Source organism: Trichosurus vulpecula, chromosome 2, assembly GCF_011100635.1.
Source record: "Trichosurus vulpecula isolate mTriVul1 chromosome 2, mTriVul1.pri, whole genome shotgun sequence".
Lineage (NCBI taxonomy): Eukaryota > Metazoa > Chordata > Mammalia > Diprotodontia > Phalangeridae > Trichosurus > Trichosurus vulpecula.
The window spans coordinates 273311354-273335795 of NC_050574.1; the positions used below are offsets into that span (position 1 = coordinate 273311354).

Below are 24442 nucleotides of genomic sequence, written 5' to 3' on the forward strand. Positions count from 1 at the left end.
GGGGGTCTTAGTATACATAGTACCTATTATATAACAGGTGCCTAATAAATGCTTGTTGAACTGAACTGACTTACTGAGCTAGACCTAAAAATGGATAAGAGTAAGATAAGTGGAGGGGAAGTATTCTGGGGAAGGGAAGATACTGTGAGCAAAAAATACATGATTAGAATGGATGATTTCTTCAGGAAAGGTTGGTGGGAGGAGGAATTTGAATGACAGATCAGAAGATCAGACTTTATCCTGTAGCCAGTGTGGAACCTTAGCAGGTGCTGGAGCAGGGGGTGTGAATGTATAAAAGCACCGTTTTAGAAAATGGACAAGGCAATCCATGTACAGAATTTATTGCAGTGGGGGTGGGGAAGAAGCTGAGACCAGTGAGGAGGTTTCAGGTGTTGGGTGATTAAAAGGCAAACTTAGTCTCTCTCTCTCTAACAGCTGCTACTTCACTGATGAGAAGAAAATGCTTAATGTAAAGAGCCAAAAATAAAGAAAGTCCGATGGCTCAGCAGTTAAGAAGCCAAAGGCACAGGAAGCAGACAGATGGACCGGTTGGTCCTGGGTACAACAGCCTGTGGACCATTTATTATTAAAGGGCATTTCACTTTTGGCTGGCTAATGGCTGAGAGGACAAGTTGATTCTCTAAGAGAAAGGATATTTTCTCTGTTGTTAGGTCTCAAATACCACATGAAACAAATAGGACTTGGGAAGGAGCTCAAGATGAGAAAGCCTTGGCTATTATAGTCCTCACTTTTCACCATTTTATCTTCAGCTCTACCAAATGAATTGTTTCATGTGGTTGGGTTTTGGAAAATGAGCTACCGGTTCCCAGATTCTAAGGTTTTCATACAAAAAGAACCAGAAGTACACTGTGGGTTTCCATCAAAGGGCATTACAAGAAATACTGTCTCTAATCAATTCAAAAACAAACACTGAGAGGTAAGCCTCCATTTACTAATATTAGATTCCTTCTTCTACCTAAGAGCTACTTATGAAAAGAAAATGAACCAATTCCATTTGGAATCAGACAGGGGTCCTTGGTTCAAAACCCATCTCTGCCACATGCTTCCTGGATGAATGAGGACAAGTCACAACCACATCTCTGCTGTGCCTGTTTCCTCATCTGTAAAATGAGAGAATAAGGCTAGATAGCCAAACAGTAAATAGTTCCTGCAGTCAAGGAGCTTACAGCCTCCCTGTTCTAAATCCATGACCCTATGAGCTTTCCAATAGACCTGTAATCTCAGCAATGGGAATATTCCCTCACTCAGTGTAGATCACCGAGCCTTATTATCCTGTTTGATTCCTGTACATTTTCTTTCATAGATGCTCCACACAGCATCTACCCAATGCACTGGAGGCCCCGCTAGAGTGTTAGTGATCATGGGTCCGGTGGAAAACTCTGCTGTCTATGTGTTCCATGCCGTGCTCTCACAAGCTGGCTGGCTCACTTCCTTTTCAAGCCCTTCATTTCCTTAATGGGGGAGGTGGGTAGTGCAGTGCATAGTGTTGGGCTTGGAGTCAAGAGGACCTGAGTTCAAGTACCACCTCTGAGACTTTCTAGCTGTGTGACTCTGGGAAAATCATTTAACTCTCTTTGACTCAGTTTCCTGGGGATTATAATTTCAGTCATTTTAAATTGTATCCAACTCTTCATGGCCCCTTTGGGATTTTCTTGGCAGAGATACTGGAGTGGTTTGCCATTTCCTTCTCTAGCTCATTTTATAGATAAGGAAACTGAGGCAAACAACATTAAGTGACTTGCCCAAGGTCACACAGGTAGTAACTGAGGTCAGATTTGAACTCAGGAAGATGAGTCCTTCTGATTTCCAGCCCAGTGCTTTATCCACCTTTGCTGAGTTGTTGTAAAGATCAAATAAGATAACATATGTAAAGCAGTTCACAAACCCTAAAGCACTTTTTATTTAAAGCACTCTTACTATTACTGTTATTAGCCATTATTATTGTTCTATCCTTTACACAATCAGTGGAACTGTACCCCAGCCTACTTTTACCCACCATGCAGATCCCTTTTAAGTCACCAGAAACTTCAGCTCCTTGTTGACTGTGAAGCTCCATGTTTCTCAATGATCCAGCACTACCAGAAGAACACTTGTATTATAAAAATGCTTCTCTGTGCTCGTTAGCAGTTTGGACTCCTTAAAAGCTCTGCCATTTCTAAAGTTCAGTTTAGCACTTTGTCTTCCTATTCAGTTCTGGGCCCTGATTCCTCCTGTTGGCCCATTTATACATCAAGCCTGTTTCAATACACAAGCTATTTTAAAATAAGGACTAAACATATTCAGTGGTAGCAGTCATCTTTCAAGCATTTGCTCAGTCCCTAATGTGAGGACATTATAATGGGACTAACACAATTGGTTATTGCTGCTTTCCTGGGACTTAGATATGTCCATGGAAGAAGCAAACCAGCCATTAGTGCTAAAAGGACTATGCTTTTTGGAAGTGTACATTTTACCTTGGGAAAGGAAAGCAGTTATCTGGGGACAAGAAAGGGGAAAAGGAAGCAAGAATACATTGAGATCATTATTACACAAAAGACAAAACCACAATTAGATCTCAGGAGAGAGTAAGAAACCCAGGGTCCTAGCCTTGGGTATGAAGATCTTTAAGACCAGAAGTAAGAAGAGACAATTGATAATCCATATTAGAGGTACCTTTCTGTTTGGAAGCATAAACTATGCAATGCAGGGTCACTGAAAATTATGACTGGAGGGTTACTTCCTCATTTGTTCATTATGGATGTTCTTTATTAGGAAGACGGGGTATGGAGGAGTGGGTGTTATTTTCAACTCTTCCAGTAAAATACTGACTAATGAAATCTAGTGTTTTCAAATTGTCATTTCTATGCCAATGATTTCCTGATCTACATATCAAGACCTAAGTTGTTCTTCTGGGTTCCAATCTGGCATCTCTAACTGCCTGTTGGACATTTCTAATAGGATGCCCCATAGGCATCCCAAAATTCCCATATCTAAAATAGCATTCATTATCTTTCCTCAATCCCTCCCTCTTCCAAATTTCCCTATCACAATTGAGGGTACCATCATCCTTTTAGCTACTTGGGTTCACTGTCTTAACAGTTCATAGTCTTGGTATAATCCTTGGCTCCTTGCTCCCTCCCAAACCATCCTACCAATTCAATCACTGGTCAAAACTTGCCCTTTCCAATGTTTCCAACTTTATAACCTCTCTCCAAATGTCCCCCTCTCTACACTCATGCAGTCATCACCCTAGTTCATGCCCTCGTCACCCCTCTTCTGGACAATTGCAATACCCTTCTAATTGGTCACCCTACCTCAAGTCTCTTCCTGCTACAATCCATCCTCCAAAAGTGATTTCTGCCAAAGCGATTCCCCCAGGCACAGGTCCAACTATATCATCTTCCTACTTAATAAACTCCAGCAAATCGATATGAATTTCATGATCAAACATAAAATCCTGTTTGTCACTTAAACACCTTCATATCTGTGCCTGTTCCTACCTTTCCAATCTTCTTAAACTTTTTTCTCCTCCACACATTTTAAAATCCAATGACCAACGGTTACTGCCTTGCACGTGACAGTGTCTTAGCACTGGCTGCCCCCATGCCGTGAATCCCACCCTTCCTCACCTCTGACTCAACATCCTCCAAGACTTAGCTCAACTACCACCTGCTGCAAGAAGCCTTTCCTGGCTCCCCTCCCCCCATCTACTGGAGTCTTTGCATCGAAGATGACCCCCCTTCTAGATGACCCCCCTTCTACTCTGTATGTACGCTATATGTATCTATGTTTACACATTGTCACCCCCACTCATATGTATGATCCTTAAGGGCAGGAACTGTTTTTGTGTTTTTGCATTTCTTTGTATTCCCAAAGCTCACCACTGTCCCTGGCACATAAAAAGGTCTTAATAAATGCTTGGTGATTGATTAACTCTGAATTATCTTTTACCACAGTGGTGTCAAACTCAAATAAAAACATAGGTCATCAATCCATACATAAGGATCCCTGAGCCACACACTGACAATTTTAAAAAGTAATGTTTTGTATTTTTATTGTATTTTTATTTATTTTGTTAATTATTTCCCAATTACTAGCAACATAATGTGTTTTTATTTTACAGCCAAAACTTTTTTCAATTTTGTTCTCCTGACCCTCGTCCCTGCCCACCCAAGACCATAAAGCTGTTCTTCCCACCCTGCCCCCATTCCCAGAACCCCTACCCCCTTCCCAGGATGGTTTCCTATGTAGTAGAGATGTTATTTTTCTCCACCCCTTCTCTGCCTTTCCTCCTCTCCCCCTGGCAGTTTCATATTTGCTAAAGATGAATTTGCTCATTAGACATTGTGTTATATTTTAAAAAAAATTTTCAATTACATTTTAATCTGGTTCAGCTGCACTCAATGAGGGTGTGGCCTCTGGGGCTGCATGTTTGACACCCCTGTTTGATGACACCAAATGGGAAAGCTGAATGGCTAGCTGGGCCAGCTTGATAAACTACAGAAATTCCAAATTCCTTTCCTTGCTCTCTTTACATTCTTTTATTTACAAAGCATGATGGCTGACAGATTTACACAGGGAAAGCAACAGAAATGTTCAACAAGGTTTTCAAGGGGCTGGTTATCTGGCTGCATGTCATAGCTGCTAGGAAACAAACAGCAGGGTCACTAGAAACAGGCCCAAGTGGAAGCTTGCTCCATTTACATTGCAAACCAGCTTCAAGCTTCTTTCACCAAAGTGAGGCCTCCAATATGGCCATTCTTTCATTTTGGCTAAGCAGTGATCTCCCGTAGGATTTTTTTTTTTTAAAGACAAAATCCCTGCACTTTAAAATAGTCCTCCATGCATGGCCAGTGATCCTAGATGGGGACAGATGGAGAAGAGTTCTTTCTAGAGAAAAAAGCAGATTTTTAGTTAGAGAAAAGAGAGAGTCCTAGGTTTCATTCTTGGCTCACCACTAATTTATTATGACCTCATAAAAGTAATTTGTTCCCTTGGTGTCTCGACCTACAACACTAGACAAAATCCTATTATATGAGGCAACATGGAGATAATGAGACGACAATGAGATAATGTTTTTTTAAAAATAATAATAGCTAGCATCTGTAAAATGCTTTAAGGTGTGCAAAGAGCTTTATATGTTTTCTCATTTGATTCTTACAACCCTGTACGTGCTTCATTATCTCCATTTTTCAGATGAGCAAAATGAGACCAGAAAAGGTTGAGTGACTTGTGCAAAAGGTCACACAGTACTAAGTGTATAACAATTTGAACTCAAGTCTTGCCACCTACTGAAAGTAACCTCTCCTGGTCTCCTCATCCATTCAAGTCTTACCCTTTAAGCTGACCTTAAGGTTACCTTTCTTCTACTCTCTACTTACAAACTTATCTTGTACTCACCCAAGCACCTATTTATTTACATGTTGTGTCCTCCATTCATATGTAAGATCCTGGAGGACAAGTACTTAAGCCAACCAGGCAAGAGGGAAGAACTAAGTCCAGGCCCACTCTGCTTTGAAACCCCCACCCCCACCATCCCCACCCCCCTCCATCTTAGCCAGTTATCCTCACAAGTACGGTTACGGGGAAAATCTCTACCCAGGGGACAGATGTCATCATAAAACAAAAAGTTAATTTTGATTATATACAACGAAATCATATTTGCATAAACAAAATCAATGGAGATGGAATACTAAAAGAAAAAGTCTAGTGGTAAAAAGAGTTGAATCAAATATCCCTGATAAAATGCTGATATCTAAAATCTACAGGGAGTGGACAGAAATATATAAGACACAAAGCCATTCCCCAATGTGCAAGTGGTAAAGGGATATTAGCAGTTTTCAAAGGAAGAATTGCAAATTGCAAATGACTGCATGAAAACATAACTTCACATCTTAAGTAGTATGTGACGTGCAAATTATATTATTCAGTCATTTTTCATTCTTGTCCAACTCCTTGTGACCCCACGTGACATTTTCTTAGCAAAGATACTGGAGTGGTTGACTATTTCTTTCTCCAGCTCATTTTGCAGAGGAAGAAACTGAGGAAACAGTTTCTTGCCCAGAGTCACACAGCTAGTAAGTGTGTGAGGCCAGATTTTAACTCAAGAAGACGAGTCTTCCTGACTCCAGGCATGGCATTCTATACATTGTACCACCTAGCTGCCCTATGCGAATTACAGCAATTGAGATTTCAACTCAAAATCAATCAATCAACAACTTTTATTAAGTGCTTACTGTATACCAAGCACTGGAGATACAAAGACAAAAACCAGTCTGTGCCCCCAAGTAGCTTACACTCTATTGGAGGAAACTAGTCCATATAAGCGTATATGAAATGTATACAAAGTAAAATACAAGACATTTTTGAGTTAAGGCACTAGCCACAGTACTCATATCCTGAAAACTGTCAAAGATGATAAAAAATGGAAACAGTCAGTGTTAGAGGGGCTGTGGCAAGATAGGCACATTAATACATTATTAGACCTGCGAACTGGCCCAACTCTTCCATATATCGATTTGGAATTATGCAAGAAAATTATTCATAAATTATTCCTACCCTTTGATTCATCAGTCCCATTACATGTAACTCCAGGAAACAAAGGCCCAACAGATAATATCAAAATATACATAGCAGTGCTCCTTGTGACAGCAAAAAATTGGAAACAAAGTGAGTGTCCATCATTTGGAGAATGGTTGAAAATAACTGTGGTCGTGGAATTTAATGGAATAATATTCTGCAATAAGAAACGATGAATATAAGGAATTCTTGAGCAATATGAGAAATTTTTATGGATTTTTGCAAAGATAAGCAGGACCGAAGAATCATGCATGACTAATACAATGTAAACAAAGAGATCACCCCAAAAAGAGCAAAACACTGAATAAATTAAAAAAAAAACAAAAATGTTCCCAGAGATCAGATGATAAAATACACTTCCCTCCTGGTGGCAAAAAAAGAGAAAGATTACTGTAAGGTACAAATGTTGTATGTCCTATGTTTGTCAGACATGGTCAGAGTAGTGAATATTTTCACTTAACTGTTTTTCTTTGTTATGAGGTAGGGTTCATTCTGCAAAGAGAGTTAGGGATATTTCCAGTAATGACTATAATATGGAAACAAAAGACAACAATAAAACATTTTTTAAGAAGGCAAGGCCATAGGTTTGAGGTTGAAAAGTGGCTTAGATTTTCTATTAAAAGATTTCTATTTTATATTTACTTACATGTATAAATACTACCTCTCCCAAAAGAATGCAAGCTCCTTGAGGGCAAGAGTTATTTAATTTTTGTCTTCATATTCCCCGAGAACCTAGCAGAGTACCTTCTACATACTTAATAAAACTTATTGGTTATTTAAACAAATGAACCCTCTTCCCACTAGAATTGACAATGTACCAACTTTCCCAGAGAGCCTCTTTCTAATATCTGGTGGCTACTGTAGGCAGGCAGTTCCCTTAATGTTTACCCCTAAATTCCTTCTGCTGCAACCTTAGCTCATTTCATCTTTTCCTGGTCTTTTGGGAAGCAAAGAACAGGAGCTCACCATCACTCATGTGGAATATCTCTGAAGTCTTGAGATCTCATTTTATAAACCTAATTCTTTCAGTCTGTGCTATTCTGCCCAATTTATTTCATTTCTCATTTAATCTCAAAAGATGTAGCTAAAGTTCAAGTCAAAAATAAAAAGCAATTAAATTGTGGGGAGATCTGTATCTCTGCTATTTCACCTTGCCAAATGATTACTGCCTCCTCCACCTGTTACATTTTGAACAGAACAGAACAAGAACGCTGGAGGGCACACACACACATACACACACATAAAACACTTTTGCTTTTTATGGCATCTGTCCCCACTTACCCTGGATTTCCTCAGCTACCCTGCTTACAGCAGTCACCGAGTCTGTTAAGCGCTCTTGTAACATTATTACAAGGAGAGGTAGGCCCTGGGTCACCTTAATGAGGCGGAAGATTACATCTGATGGTCTCCATCTGAAAATTAGTACAGCCCAGAAGCACAGAGTCACCCTTCCTCGCTTAGCCCTCAGACAACAACAGCCTTTGTGTGCACCTGACTGAAAGAGAACTGCTTCCTTTCTAGTGCTAATAAGCCCAACAGAAAACCCACAGGAATAAGGCTGGTTACATTCCATGGGAAAAGCCTGCCTCTTAACTCCCAGTGGCAATCATCCAAAGGAAGGGAGAGCGTATCACTGGGGCTGCTAAGCTGCCATCTCTCTCTCTCTCTCTCTCTCTCTCTCTCTCTCTACTGAAGGCTCAGTGCCACTTACCACAGAATACGGCTTTACAAGATGGGGAACACTTGTGCTTCTGGAAGGCCTTTCAGCAGAGGATGTTGAAGAATTCACAAACACAGATTAAGCAGCCAACATTCCTTATGGAGATACCATGGGAAGGACAGGTGATCATACGTTAGTCTTTCCATTCACGCCTACAGATAAAGAAAGCAATCACCAGTGTGAGCATTCTCATTCTATAGGAGAGCAAACATGAGTCAGGCTTCAATCATTCACATTAACTAGCAAAGAGGAGGACAGACTATCTCAACTGGGAAATAATCCCCAAATCATTCATGTTTGGCTTTGTAAAGCATTCCATAAATTCTCTGACAAGTTCACCATCCTAAACATTTTTCGTTTAAACTAATGCCAAAACATTGTCATCTTCCCTGAACACATAGCCAGTTGAACGTCTCTATCAATAGAGTGTTAGTGGGCCCATCTTCCCATGGCTCCTCCAACATTGACTAGTTCTGGGTTTTGTCATTTCTACAATTTTCAGCCTGTATACAGTGGCAGAGTGGAAAGAGCTGTGGGTGTAGCCAAAGGCTCTGGCTTGAGCCCCCTTCTCTTCTTTCTCTATACTTCCTTGGTGATTTCATCAATTCTTATAGGGTTCAATTATCATTTCTATACAGATAATTTCCAGATCTTTATATCCCTAGTCTTCTTACCAAGTGACTGTCCCATATCATTTATTGCCTACTAGAAATTCCGATTCAGATGTCTCATAGTCACCTTTAACTAAACTTAACAAAAACTGAACTCATCTTTCCCCCCACAGCCACCCCTCTTCTACACTCCCCCTTTTTCCATTGAGGATTCCATCAGCCTTCTAGTCATTGCTGACTCTTCATTTTCTCTCACATCACATAGCCAATCAGTGGCTGCTCAGTTTTATTGATTCCACCTCCATAGCATCTCCTGAATTCATCCATCACACAAGTTCAGGCCCCCACCGCATTTCACCTAGACTTGTAAAATCAACCTATCCCTTGCTTCAAATCTCTCTCCTTTTCAAGCCATCCTCCATCTAGCTGACTGTAAGGACTACAGTAGCAGCCTCCCCAACACACAAAAGGAAGAAACCCTGGGAAAACTCAAAACTCCTTGTTAAGTAAAGCAGGTAATATCCCAAAGCCAGTTTTCCTTTCAGCAGGGAGTTGAAGTATCAGCTACCTTCCAATTGCCCAAGAGTCTTCCCTGCCCTTCCACTAGCATGAATCAATACCAATGGCCACCCCTATAAGCACTCTTCACTCCTTCTCCCAATGCTAAGTCTCCCTAGATCCATATGAGAACTCTAGAAAACCACCAGACTTTACTGGTTTGAGGAGAGTACCCCCTTCTCTCCAGGGCTCCAATGGACCAGATTGATTTCCACCATCATTCCTGAATGTCCTACGTATCTTAAGCTGGTGACCTCAAGTTTGTCTTCTTACACTTTACTCCCTTCCATGTACTCTTCATTCCAGTGACACTGGCCTCCATGCTATTCCATAAAAGAGATGTTCCATGTCTTGGCTCTAGGCATTTTCTCCAATTGTCTCCATGCCTAGAATGCTCTCCCTCCTCATTGCCACCTACTGGATTCCTTGGCTTCCTTTAAGCCCCAGCTAAAGCTTCATCTTTTAAGGAAGCCTTTCCCAACCTCTCTTAATTCTAGTCCCTTCCCTCTCTTAATTAATCCCTATTTATCCTATATTTAGCTTGTTTGTGCACATTTGTTTGCTTACTGCCTCCTTTATTTAATTTTAAATTCCTTGAGGACAGTGACTGTCTTTTGCCTTCTTTTGTATCCCTAGCACTTAGCACACAGTAGTCACTCCATAAATGTTTACTGACTGAGTCAATAAAGCTGCCTTGCTTTAGAATCTTGTTGTTTCTTCGTTGTTTCTTCGTATGGGACTTCAGTATTCCAAACTGTCCTAAGCCTGCATTAAGACACTACCAAAATGATAAGCTCAAAGCACAGAACTGACTATGTTACTCTCCTGCTTGACATCAGTAGTTCCCTATGATCCCTACGGTCAAACATAAATGCCTCTGTTTGGTATGTGAAGTCCTTGACAACCTTGTTCCAATCCTCACTTATAGTTTTATTTTACATTATTCTCTTTCATGTATTCTTTAGTCCAGGCAAATAGACTTTCTTACTGTTTCTCATATGACACTGTATTTCCCAGCTCACATTCCTTCCTCACTCCTGCCTCTTCCTCAGCCCTCCCTGAGCTATCAATGCCCACTCATCACCAGGAATTTACTCTGTGTACATGTGGTTTGCTCCTTAAGGACAGAGAATATTTCATTTTTGTCTTTGTTTTCCCGCACAGTTCCTAGAACATTGTAAGCACTAACCCTAACCCTAAATGTTTGTTGATTAATTAAAATCAAATGCCCTAATGCCACAAAGAATATGAACAAAATTGCCAAAAGAAATACAAACTATAAGTCACCATATAGAAAAATTCTACTGATGAATAATATAAAAGTAAAGTAAAACAACTTCGAGGTTTCACCTCATACAGAAATTGGCAAAGATAATAAAAAAGAGAAATAGTCAATGTTAAAGGGGCCGCTGGAAGCCAATATCACTAATACACTGTTAGGAGAGCTGGGAATTGGCCCAACCATTCTGGAATAGAATTTGGAATTGTATGACAAAAGTTATCGAACTGTTCATCCCCTTTGACCTCTTCTCACTCCAAGGAAATGGAATACAAAGAGAAAGTTCTCATATGTATAAAAATATTCATAGAAGCAATTTTAGGGTAGTAAAAAACACTGGAATAAAGTAGGCACCCTTCGATTGCAGAATGGTTGAACAAGTTATAGTATATGAATGTAACCGAATATAACTGTACCATAAGAAATGACAAATGAGGAATGCAAATATAAAGTGGATGGGAAGGAAACATTTATCATAGCCTAGAGGAAGACAGGAAATGTGAAGATTTGTGGGAATTGATACAAAGTAGGCAGAATCAGAAGAAGCATATGCAGCAATGAAAACAAGAATGTAAATAAAAACAACACAAAAAGGCATTGGAATTCAGAATAAATGCAGTGACCACCATATTCCTAAGTCAGACGAGCACAGACATGGAAATACTCATGATATTGGTTGGTCAGTTTTGCTAGGCTGTTTTCCTTTGTTACAAAGGAGTATCTGAGGCTGGGGGTTAGAGGAGAACAAGGATATAAAGAAAAATAATTATAACACAAAAAATATAGTCCCAAATAAGAATTAAAAAAAAACCAAAATTCTATGGATGATTATATAATCCTAAATAATCAAATGCCTGCCTCGGATCACCATACAAAAGCAGCTAGCATTTATCATAGCACTTCAAGGTTTACAAAGCACTTTACAAATATTATCTTATTTTATCCTCACAACAATCCTGGAAGGTAGGTGCTATTATCTCCTTTTTACAGACACAGAAAGTGAGACAGACCTAGGTCAAGTGACTTGCCCTGGATTACACAAGCTAACTAGTGTCTAAGCCTAGGTTGGAATTCAGGACTTCCTGACTCCAGGTCCAGTACTCTATCCACTAAGCTACCTAGCTGCCCACATACTATATTCCTAATAATGATTAAAAATGAAACAAAACAAAATAAAACCTAGCCTCTGAAGGAACAACCTACCCAGATTTAGAGGAAACACCATCATCATCATCTTATGTTTATAGAAGGAAGGGCTTCCTAACCTGGGATTTGTGAACTTTTAAAAAACATATATTTTGATAACTATTTCAATATAATGATTTCCTTTGTAATCACATACATTTTATTTTATGCATTTAAAAATATTCTGAGGAGATCCCAATAGGCTTCACCAGACTGGCAAAGGGGTCCATGGTACAAACAAAGGTTAAAACCCCCTAATTTATAGTGTTCTTTACACTAGTACATTATTGGTGGAATTATGAACTGATCCAACCATTCTGGAGAACAATTTGGAGCTATGTCCAAAGGGCTATAAAACTGTGTATAAGCTTCGATCAAGCAATACCACTACTAGGTGTGTATCTCAAAGAGATCATTAAAAAGGGGAAAGGACCCACAAGTACAAAAATATTTATAACAGCTCTTTTTGTGGTGGCAAAGAATTGGAAATTGAGAGGATGTCCATCAATTGGGGAATGGCTGAACAAGTTGTGGTATGTGAATATAATGGAAAACTATTCTTCTATAAAAAATGATGAGTGGGCATATTTCAGAAAAACCTGTAAAGACTTACATATACTGATGCTAAGTGAGGTGAGCAGAACTAGGAGAACATTGTACACAGAGTAACAGACAGCAACATTATGTGATGATCAGCTATGACAGATTTAGCTCTTCTCATCAGTGCAATGATCCAAGATGATTCCAAAGGACTCATGATGGAAAATGCTGACCACATGCAGATAGAAGCATACTATTTTCACTTTTTTTTGTTTTATCTTTCTCCTGATTTTTCCCTTTTGTTCTGATTCTTCTTTCATGGCATGATTAATGTGGAACTATGTTTAACATGATTGTTACATGTATAACCTATATCAGATTGCTTGCTATCTTAGGGAAAGAGGAAGAAAAGGAGGGAGAGAGAAAAATTTGGAACTCAAAATTTAACAAAAATGAATGTTGAAAACTATCTTTACATGTAATTGGAAAAATAAAATACTATTAAGTGTTTTTTAAAAAAGTGCTCTTTAACCTCTCACTGGCTTTGGTGCACATAATCTTGTTTGATTGTCTCAAGGTCAGCAGGGAAAGCATTATATATTAACCACATTTTGACCTTAGAGATGAGGTAACAGAGTCAAGGAGGCTAAGTGATTTGCCCAAGGAGAAACAGCAGAAAGTAACGGACCTGAGCCTAGAATCCAAGCCTCTTGATCACATGTCAGTCCCGTGTTCTTCCCATGCCCTTATGCTGACCCTAGGAGTCAGAAAACTTGACCATCCACTGCTTACTTCCAATGGCTTAAAATACTAGGTGGATTTGTTTCCTTCTATGATGAGTAGCCAAAGTAATATTTCGTTCATTCATTCGTCATTCTTGATGACTTAAAAGGTTTATTCTTTCACAGGAACAAAACAACAGGCCAAGACCAATTCATATCAAATCAAATCAAAAAAGCTTAAACATTTACTATGTGCCGGGCATTGTGCTAAACATTGGGGTACAAAAAACATTTATAGTAGCTCTTTCTGTGATGGCAAAAAACAAAAACCAAAACCCAACAACTGGAAACTAACAGGAAATCTAAGAAAACAATTTTGAGTACTTTGATAAACTGATTAAGAGTGAAATGAGCAGAACTGGGAGAACGATTTATATAGCAACGCTGTAAAACAAAACAAAATAAAAACTTTGAAACCTGTAACTACTACGATCAATACAATGACCATTCATGGGTCAATGATGAAACAGAGAGGGGATGGATGCAGAGTGCAGACTGAGATATATATGTTATTGCATATGGCCACTAAGGGAACGTTTTGCCTGATTATGTGTATTTGTTACAAGAAATCTGTTTTTCTTTTCTTTTTTTAAAAAATAGGATGGGGATAGGAGGGAGAAAAATAGATTTCTGTTATTTCTTTCAAATAGGGAGTTTGTGGGTTACTGCAGATGTAAAATGTTTCATGCGCTTTCAGGTGAAGTCACTGTATTATTAGTTTTACTTAACTGTTTAACTGTTACAAGAGAATTCTCACAGAGTTGGAATGATCTGTAAATGTTTGCAATGTAAAAAAAAATCCATAAAACTTTAAAAAATATTTAAGTCAAATAATCCTTACTCTCAGAGAGCTCACACATTAGAATGGGGGAGACAGTCCACATGTAACTGAACTTGCTCTTTAATGGATCAGGAAGAGGTGAATAAAGAGATCTCTCAGTTCACTTTCAGCCATTTTTATCTCAGCCTTATTTCCAATTCCTATTAACAAAGTTTTTCTCATCAAGCTCTCAAGCTTGTGGGAGAAAATTTGTTTTACAGAATCCAGAGGGAACCAGGAGCTCAGTTTTAAAAACAAAAAAACAAAAACAGATTGGGCATGCAACAGTTTCAAAATTTACCGTTACTTTCTCAATGTTTGTTTTCTACCAGATTTTCCCCCTAATTCAGTCTTCACTTAATGTTCTGGCCTGCAAACACAATAAAATCTTTCATTAAAATATCTATTAGATAGCAGCAATAATGAAAATAAAGCCCAGTAGCATAAAATGGGATAGCTCATGTAATCATTTCCATCTGGGAAAAGTGATGTTCTAAAAGTTAATCAGCAAATAAACCATTAATGCCCCAGAATCTCTCCGTGCCTAAGATTCTTTCCAGTTGTAGGTTAAAGCGACTTCAGAAGCTACTTTAACTCTGTCCATCAGGCAAGTACAGCAGTAACTTATTACACAGTGACCTAGTGGCATTTAAGAGTCAATCTAGTTCACGAGTGTGTTTAATTTGCAAATGGAGAGTACAGTTGATTTGTCTCATTTGTGAAGTCAGAAATGCATCATGGCGCAGTGTGGATAGAGTGCTGGACTACAAGTTAGGAAGCTGTCGAGTCATTTTAAGTTGCATCCAACTCTTTGTAGTCCTATTTTGGGGTTTTCTTGGCAGAGAGACTGGAGTTATTTGCCATTTCCTCTTCTAACTCATTTTACAGGTGAGGAAACTGAAGGGAAACAGGCTTTAAGCGACTTGCCCAGGGTCACACTGCTAATAAGTGTCTGAGGCCAGATTTGAACTCGGGATGATGAGTCTTCCTAACTCCATGCCCAGCCTCTATCCACTACACCATCTAGGTGCCCCATCAGGTCAGGAAGATGAGGGTTCAGATCCCAAATCTGACACTTACTTAGCTACGTGACCATGGTCAGGACTCTAGACCTCTGTGCTAATGATGTGATGTGATGTGATGTGATGTGATGTGATGATCATGCCTGTAAAACATACCTTACACACTGTTGTCAGGCTGAAATGAGATCATATATGTAAAGTGAACTAGAAATTTTAAAGTACTGGATAAATGTCATTATTATAAGGTCCATCTTTGTCATGCAATCTCTTCATTTTGAATGCCAACAAAGACCATGTCAACAGAATTTAGGTTTAAGGAAATTAACTTGCAAGAGCACCTTTTACCTGATAGGTATGATCGAATGACAAGATGTGACTGAATGACCAACTGAAGTTAATAAACACTTATTAAGTCTACTATATGCTAGGCAATGAGGCTACAAGGAACTAAATGAGAAAGCCCTGTTTCCTCAAGTCAATTACACTGGTAAAACTATACTACTCAATAATCAGTCCATAAAAAATTTATTGACTGCCCACCGGGCACTAGGCACTGGAGATAAAAAGACAGGTAAAAGACAGCTCCCGCCTTTGAGGGACTCACAGTCTAATGGGGGCAAAAACATGAAAACAACTATGTACAATTAAAATACATATATACTGGAAGTAATCAGTAGAGCAAAGGCTCTAGAATTAAGGGGTGTGTTTGGGAAACAGCCTTCTGAGAGACAGTTACTCAGTGCCTAAGTATAAGAACAACCTTTGATCTCTGCAGAAGAACCCAAAATGGGGCACCATGAATAAGCTGACTATGGCAGCAGGGCAAAGGGACACACATGTAATAGAGTCCACTTCCAGAACCGGCTGATGCCAATACATACGCTACCCACAAACAAATAACTTTTGCCATAGCCTTCCCGTACATATTCGGAATATTTCAGGAGGTGGAGGGATGGGGAAACTCTCAAGAGATGCTACTGTTTCAATTCTATCCTCCAATAGGTCTTTTATTTCAAAAGAACACTATCTAATGATTGAGAATTCTAGGTAAAATACTAGTCTGCTTTTCCCTGCTGAATTGTTTCTTACGATTATAAATGCCCAAGAAACCTGGGTACTGACAATTGGTGCCTTTTTCTCTTTTTAAAAATGTCATCATTCAATAGAATAAAAATAGAAAGAAATTGAAAGACCACACATCTCTAAAAGAAGAACTATAGGGAGAGAGCCAACTCAATTTTCTCAACTAATTAGAAAACTGGTCATCATCTACTAACTCAACACCAAAGTCTTTCCACAACCTCAACCTACTTCTTACCATTTATCACAACATGCTGGTAAGAATATTCTCCTTACCAAATTCCCTTCTTTGCCCTACTACTTCCCCCAGAGCAAGTAGGGACCGCTTCTCATTCCCAGTCAACATAAATCCAGGCTATCTGCTTTAGTACTGGTAATTAATGTTCAACAATTAACTTGCACCCACAGACTCAGATACTCTATCTTTTTTAAGACAAAGCACCTGCAGCTCTAGCATCTTGTACAATAAACACTTCTCCATGGAGTTTTGTTCAGCTTTACAACAAAGGATATTTTTATCCTAAATGATACTGAGGGGGAGAAGTCTATCCACAAGGACCTTTACAGGAATGGCTCGTTTATTACTACACAACATTAGGGAGAGACTATTTTAAACTCTCTGCATTGTTTCAATGGCCTAATAAAAAAAAATTTAAACCATACCTAACCACACCAGTTTTACCCCTACCCTTTCTATCAGTCTACAACTATTCTAGATTCCTGGGAGAGGAAACTCCAGAGCTAAAGTTTCCACAACTGGAAAGATTAAGTAGAATTCCGTGACGTGTATTCTGTAAATGACAACGTATACACTCACTGAAGAATTCCAACTGATCAAGATTACTTTGCATTTCACTATAACTATCCAGAAATGTGCCTTTATGTATGAGATCAAAAGACCCTGAGTATACAAGGCCGTATACTTTGGAATAGCACTAGCTTGCATTCAGAGAAGGTGAGATCTAGTCCCCAATGTGCCATTAATTGAATGTATGATTTTACACATCATTTAATCCCATGTAGACCTTGGTTTCCAGAGTGACCTTGGGCAAACCACTTAGCTTCCATGGGCCTCTGTTTCCTTTTCTGTAAAATGAAAGGAGACTGGACTAGAGACAAGACTAGAGGTGTGGGGCTGCTAGGTGGCTCAGTGAGTAGCACACCAGCCCTGGAGTCAGGAGGACCTGAGCTCAAATTTGGCCTCAGACACTTGACACACTTACTAGCTGTGTGACCTTGGACAAGTCACTTAACCCCAATTGTCCTGCCTTCCCCTCTCAAAAAAAAAAAAAAAGACCAGAGGTGCCTTCTAGCTATAACTACTCTTATGGTCTTAGGACAAAATGATCTCGAGCTTCCTTTCTAGGAGCATGTACTTTGAAACCCACATTAGCAGGACCTATGTTACTTTATTGGCTGGCCAACTCAAAGCAGAAGAGATGTGTAAAACACAAGTAAAGAAACAGCAGGCTTTCAGATCTGTAACTGCTATTCTTTTAAGGGTATTGTTACTCACCTTAGATGAGAAAGAAGCAGCTTTGGTGACCAAGATCAGATAAGCCGCTGGCAGACTTTAATTACAAGCGCCAGCATTCTGTCTCGGAGCTCACTACCACAGCACTCTTTACTAAACGGCCTGCCAAGGAGCAATGAAGCTGAGCGCCAGCAATTCTCTCAACAAGCTGGGGAGAATGGAAGGCTAATTTAATGGGGCAAGGCCAAGTGCAGTTAACAAGCTGCACATCTGTAAGGGGAAAATAAGTTGTCCTGAATCATTAGCAGTAAGTCTCCCCTCTAAGGAGCTCTAAAGGAGTCCAAGAGCACTTTCTGTTCTAGCTTCTGAGCCTGACACTAAGGAGTCAAGCCATTCTATATGCATATCTACAAAAGGGAGACAGCAAAGAGCTGTTCTATTTCCAGCACCCTGGGGTGGAGAGAAGGAAGGAAATAAGCATTTATGTAGCACCTACTGTATGCCAGGCACCGTGCCACACAAATATTGTACAAGCATTACCTCCTCCCGACTACTCTGCGAGGTATTATTATTCACATTTTGCAGTGGAGGAAACTGAGGCAAACTGGGGTTAAGTGACTTGCCCACGTTGCACAGCTAGGAAGTATCTGAAGCCAGATTTGAACTCAGGTCTTCTTTGTCTCCAGGCCCAGTGCTCCCTATTCACTGTACCATCAGCTGCCTGGGAAATCTAGAAATCCCAATAGTAAAGTCAGACTTTTTTTCTTCTTATATCTTATTTAAAATTCATTTAAAAGTTTTATGAGTTCCTAATTCTCTCCCTTCAGACTCTCCTCCACCCACTGAGAAGACAAGCAATATGATATTGATGACACACGCAAAGTAATGCAAAACATAATTCCATATTAGCCATGTTGCAAAAAAAAAAAAAGCAAGGAAAAAAAGTGAAAAAGCATGCTTCAATCTACACTCAGAGTAGGGTCTCTCTCTGGAGATAGCATTTTTCTTCATGAATCCTTTGGAATTTAAACACTTACTTCCAAACAATTTAGATCGTGGCATCCACATGTAACCTCTTCTTTTACGAAAAGAAATGTGGAGTCTTTCAAGCATTCAACTGATTTATCAACTTGCACAATGGCTCTAAGCTACACCACTCCTTAAAAAGTGGTCAGAAAGCCTGGTGGTCTGACTCATAGCACTGCAGTGATCAGTCCTTAAAATCCAGTCTCAAGCTTGCCCAGGGCTCCCTCTTAGCTGCTGAGGACTTGGTTCAGTCCTCTGTAATTGGGCATCTCAAGGATCCCCTAAGAAAGCAGATCTTTTCTTTTCAGGGTAGGGCTTAGGGTGCACTTTAGCAGGCCCACAGTGGCTTCAATGACACCGAGGTCAGATCCCCCAAGCATCAAGTTACCCAAACTATGGAATACAGCCATCTCCCAGAAGCCTCAATAACACAAATTTCATTGGTCCAGATCATTCCCTTGCTGTCTATAAATGATAGGCTGCTGGTCAGGGACATCAAGCACCTAAGAAACACCAGTAAGAATGCATTTGTCTGTTGACTCATAAATCTAATCAAAAATGTCTTAAACTTGAAAGGACAGTGGAAGGAGAAAATAGTATATGTGTGTGTGTGTATGTATGTGTGTGTATATATGTATAAATACATGTGTATATGTATGAATACGTGTGTGTATAAATATGTATGTACGTGTATGAATATGTATGTATATGTATAAATGTGTGTATGTATGTGTATATATACATATATATCCATCAAGATAAATAACGCAAAGAACAGTTATAATGTGGGAAGAACAACAGGAGACGAAAATCACAGACATAGGAGATAAAATTTGGTAAAACTGATAACTTCAAATACTCATACGCAAATGTTCAAAATTTAGGCAACAAGCAACATGAAGTGCAGGTCCTAAAACAAGAAAGCAAACTTGTATCATAGGTAGTGCTTGAATTAGAAACATAAACAAAGCTTTGGAAGGGTATGCCTTATCCAACTCAATCAAGACAGGCAAAAAGAAAAGTGGAGGTGAAACAATATTTCTGGTACATTAAGGAGATATACTCATGGGAGAACACACAGGGAGCACAGAATATGTGAGCTTTCATCAATGGTAGGACAATCAGAGGCAATTTTGTCATCAGAGAACACCATGGACCAGCTAAACAGAAAAAGCAATAGATAAGGAGTTTGAGAAGCTGATCAAGAGCCTGGCACAGAGCCATGGTCAACCAATTGATCAACGAGTATTTATTAAGCACATACTCTGTGTCAGGAATCATGTTAGGTGCTGGGGATAGGAATACAAAGAATGCAACCATTCCTAATTTCGATGAGCTTTATTCTAGTGGGGGAGATAACAAGTACACACAAAAATAAATACAACATAAATGGAATATTAATAAATACAAATATGTTCAAGGTAATTAAATACACATTAGTTTGGAAGGGAAGGCAGTAGTGTTCATTATGTATGTATGTATGTATGTATGTATGTATGTATGTATGTCAGGAGATCAGGAAAGGGTTCATGTACAATATGATACAGAGCTGCATCTTTAGAGAAGAGAATCACCAGTGATAGAAAAATTCAATTATCTGGAGCTCCATGAGCTCTCTCCCCAACACAGAGATCTAGTAACTTCTTGACTTGTGATAATTTCATTCTTCAAAGGGCAGAAGATGCAACAAGGAGGAATTCTATTCTGAATCTGAGCTTCACAAATAGGTAGAAATTTGTTGTTGGAGTTGAGATGATGGGAACTCTGGGAAGAAGTGATTATGTCCTCCTAAAATTTGTAGTAGATGAGAGGAAAACTAAGCATACTCTGACTTGTATTCCAGATTTTGAGACTACAGATTTTAAAAGAGGTAGGATCCCATGGATTAGCTCCATATCATTTTGGCATTGGCTGACTAAATAAGAACCATACGCATTAAAGAAAATGAGATATTCCAACAGATTGAAAGAGTCCAAACATCCAAAAATCCTTTTAATGACCAGCTGTGACCTCATTCATTGATATTGTACTGAAAGTTTACTGAAAGAATGAGGAATTCTTTGTGACCTATGGCCACAGAGTTTTGGCTGGAGCTTCTCTTGCTAAGGATAAGGGAGTCTGAGTCTTGACATAGGGACTGTGGGATTGGGTGACCTTCCATGACGTGTGGGAGTTCAAGTCCCCAAAAGAGACTAATATGTTCATAAGTGCTCCAGATATACCTAGAGAATAAGAAATCTGTGAACTTGAGAGAGATTGGGAGGGAGACAGAGAGAGAGAGAGAGAGAGAGAGAGAGAGAGAGAGAGAGAGAGAGAGAAAGAGAGAGAGAGAGAGATTGGGAGGGAGGGAGAGAGAATTGAAACTAAAGGGCTCACCAGTGTGTTTTAACACTGGACTTTTGTCTCTACCTACTGCATAGCTCTTTATACCCCAAACAATATAATCTTTGACATTTGAGGCAATGCCCTAACTCTATGATACTACTTAATACACTGTCATATCGTCCAGAATAATGTTTCTCTTCACCTCATTGTTCTTCTACACATTCTGTCTTAAAGCAAAATTCAGTGAGCTCCATATTTACAATGAACCACCTACAATATTATATCTAGCTACTGATTATATGTAGCCTAAAGGACGAGTACAGGGTTTTTTTTTTAATGTCATTTTGGAATTAATGAACATAGATTATGTTTCTGATTAATTTGTTCTTTCAAGAAATAGGGGTATTTGAAAGCCTGCTATTTCCCCTATACCCTCTAGTTTCCTCTTTAGGAAAATATTTAGAAATAAAATTATTTCAGTCTCAAGTCTTTTTGTGCTGAACAGAATGAAATAAGCCTTATCAGGCCTTAATCAATGTCTTAGTCTGAAATCCTTTTAACAAAGGCCTAACCAGTGCCTAAAATCATAATTCTTTGATGATAGAATTAGGATGGTGACTAGACAAAGGCAGGAGGACCCTTTGATTAATCCAATTAAAAGCAGTACTTCATTTCTCTCCTTCCCTGCATGGGTTTAGGGAAACGATTCTCCAAGTAATGTTACTTATTGTTCTGTTTGACGAATCCAAAACTACTCCCTTAACTTTGTACTCTTGTTTAATCTTTCTGTAAAATCTGGTCTTTGTTCTTGAACTCTATGAATTATCAGGAGGAAATGGTTTGGGTCGGAGAGATTTTCAAAAGCAGGATGGAGCTGTATCCCCTTGGATTTCTCTCTCTCTAAGCAGAGATGCTTGAATTTAGATAATTAACAAATTTGTTTCTGACAGACTTGTGCAGAGTATTGACTTTTTCTTCCACAGGGGTAAGTCAACACAGGAGGGATGTGAAGCTCTCAAAAATGCAATTCAGGAAACACAAAGAAAAACAATTCCAAAGAATAGGAGACAAAAAAGAATGTCTGAAGAGGCCAATGCCAGTGCAAAAGCACTCATCAAGCAACCTAGATTTAATAAAGATATACACAAAATATGGAAGCAAGGGCAGAGACCAGAGAGAATGCAAAATCATGGCATGGGGTTGTAAAAAGAGTGTCAGGAATACTAAATCCCAGAATTAGCTGAGGCTTGCTTGCAAGGAAAGCTCAGCACAATAATGGGTGGAGGGGATCGAAAAATTAGCGTCATGATTTAGTAAGCGCAGCTAATGCTGCACTTCTTTCATCTGGATTTATGGATCTTTGTAAGGAATATTTTTCAGTTTTGACAACCATTAAAATCAAGAATCAAAATAAACTGAACTTGGAACCAGACCTTTGAATTGCTGTATCCCAAAGTATTGAAGCAATATTTTCAAAAATAAGGAAGCATATTAGATCACGTAGCTCTCACTAAAATATGCTTAACAATAATAGCAAGGCAAAGAGATTCTGTACCATTAATAAAATATGACTTTCCAAACTTTATCTTTAGCTCATCCTTTTAATTTCTATTTTTTGTGTAAGTTTTACAATGTACAAAAATATTAGTATGATGGTACGTGGATGTAATATAGAAATAATAAGCATAGCTAATATTTATGTAGTACTTTAGGATTTGCAAAGTGCTTCACAAATATTATTTCATTGGATCCTCACAATGATCCTATGAGGTATTATTAACTCCCTTTTATAGAGGAGGAAACTGAAGCTAACAGAGGAGAAAGGAGAAATGATAATAATCGTATCAGCAGAGAAGGGAAGGTGGACCTTAAACCTAGGAAGACTTGGGCCTCAGGGCAGTCTCCCACACATTTTGACTGTGTACAAGTATTCAACCTCTCAAGGCTCTAGGCAACTCTCTAAGACTAATACATTTCAAGGAAGATTCCAACATGCATGGATAGAGAATTTCCTCAACTGAGCGTTCCCTGTACCAATGAATCAGACATCTGTGTGTCTATGTGTGTGTATAAAATACATATGTGTATGTATGTGTCTATGTGTATATAATAATGTATAATGTACATTTATGTATGCACACACATGTACATATACAATACCCATGTGCATGCATACACATATGTATAAATATGTACCTATAGAGACATACGTGTGTATACTCGCACATACACACATAATTCTGTGTGTATGTATACATGTACATATATGCATGTGTTTGTATGTACATATATATATTATACATATATAAATATACATATTATACATATACAGGTCCCCCTGGGGGATATATTATTAAAATGTTTTAGTGATAGGAGTATGCAAATTAAAAGGTTTGGAAACAACTGGACTAGATTTATACTCTGTTGGGTCTAAAGGGTAGAACCAATGGATAAACATTATATAGGAACAAACATCCACTCAATATGATGAAGTGCTTCCTAAAAATTAGAGTTGACTGAAAAGGAAATGGCCTGCTTCATTAAGGAGAGATTTCCCTATCATTACACATATCTAGGCAGAAGTTGGATGAGAGCTTGCCAGGAACATTATAGAAGAGATTCATGGATCAGAAAGGGTGCAAAATTAGATAACTTCTAAGATTCTCTGAGATTCTAAGATTATACAATTCTGAGAGGCTACTAGCTGTAGTGGAAAGAGCACTGGTCTTTGAGTCAGAAAACCTGGGTTCAAGACCCAGCTCTCAGCTGTGTGTCTTTAGACAAATTCTTCTCTTTTCTGAGCCTTAGTTTCTTCATCCATGTAATTGCACCTGCCCTATCTATTTTTTTCTTATTTTTTTTTAATTTAAATTTATTTATTTACCATATTGGGTTTTCAGCATTGATTTTCACAACAGTTTGAATTACAAATTTTCTCCCCATTTCTCCCCTCCCCCCCACTCCAAGATGGCTTATATTCTGGTTGCCCTGTTCCCCAGTCAGCCCTCCCCTCTATCACCCCCCTCCCCTCTCATCCCCTTTTCCCTTGCTTTCTTGTAGGGCAAGATAAATTTCTACGCCCCATTGCCTGTGTATCTTACTTTTTAGTTGCATGCAAAAACTTTTTTTGTTTTTGAACATCTGATTTTAAAACTTTGAGTTCCAAATTCTCTCCCCTCTTCCCTTCCCACCCACCCTCCCTAAGAAGTTGAGCAATTCAACCTAGGCCACACATGTATCATTATGTATCACCCTTCCACAATATTCATGTTGTGAAAGGCTAACTACATTTTGCTCCTTCCCAACCCATCCCGCTTTATTGAATTTTCTCCCTTGACCCTGTCCCCTTTCCAAAGTGTTTGTTTTGATTACCTCCACCCCCATCTGCCCTCCCCTCCATCATCCCCCCCCTTTTATTTTTTTTATCTTCCTCCCTCTTCT

General features: G+C 39.0%; 1 protein-coding gene across 2 annotated transcripts in view; it reads right to left on the bottom strand.

Annotated features, from left to right (window-relative positions):
* Positions 1-24442, bottom strand: part of LYPD6B (LY6/PLAUR domain containing 6B) — a 230068-nt gene that overhangs the window by 103637 nt on the left and 101989 nt on the right. For both annotated transcript variants that reach the window (XM_036746501.1, XM_036746500.1), the window contains 2 exons: positions 8291-8451; positions 7861-7991 (listed from right to left, as the gene is read on the bottom strand). The gene's annotated coding sequence lies outside the window, so the exon portion shown is untranslated. The remainder of the gene's footprint in view (positions 1-7860; positions 7992-8290; positions 8452-24442) is intronic.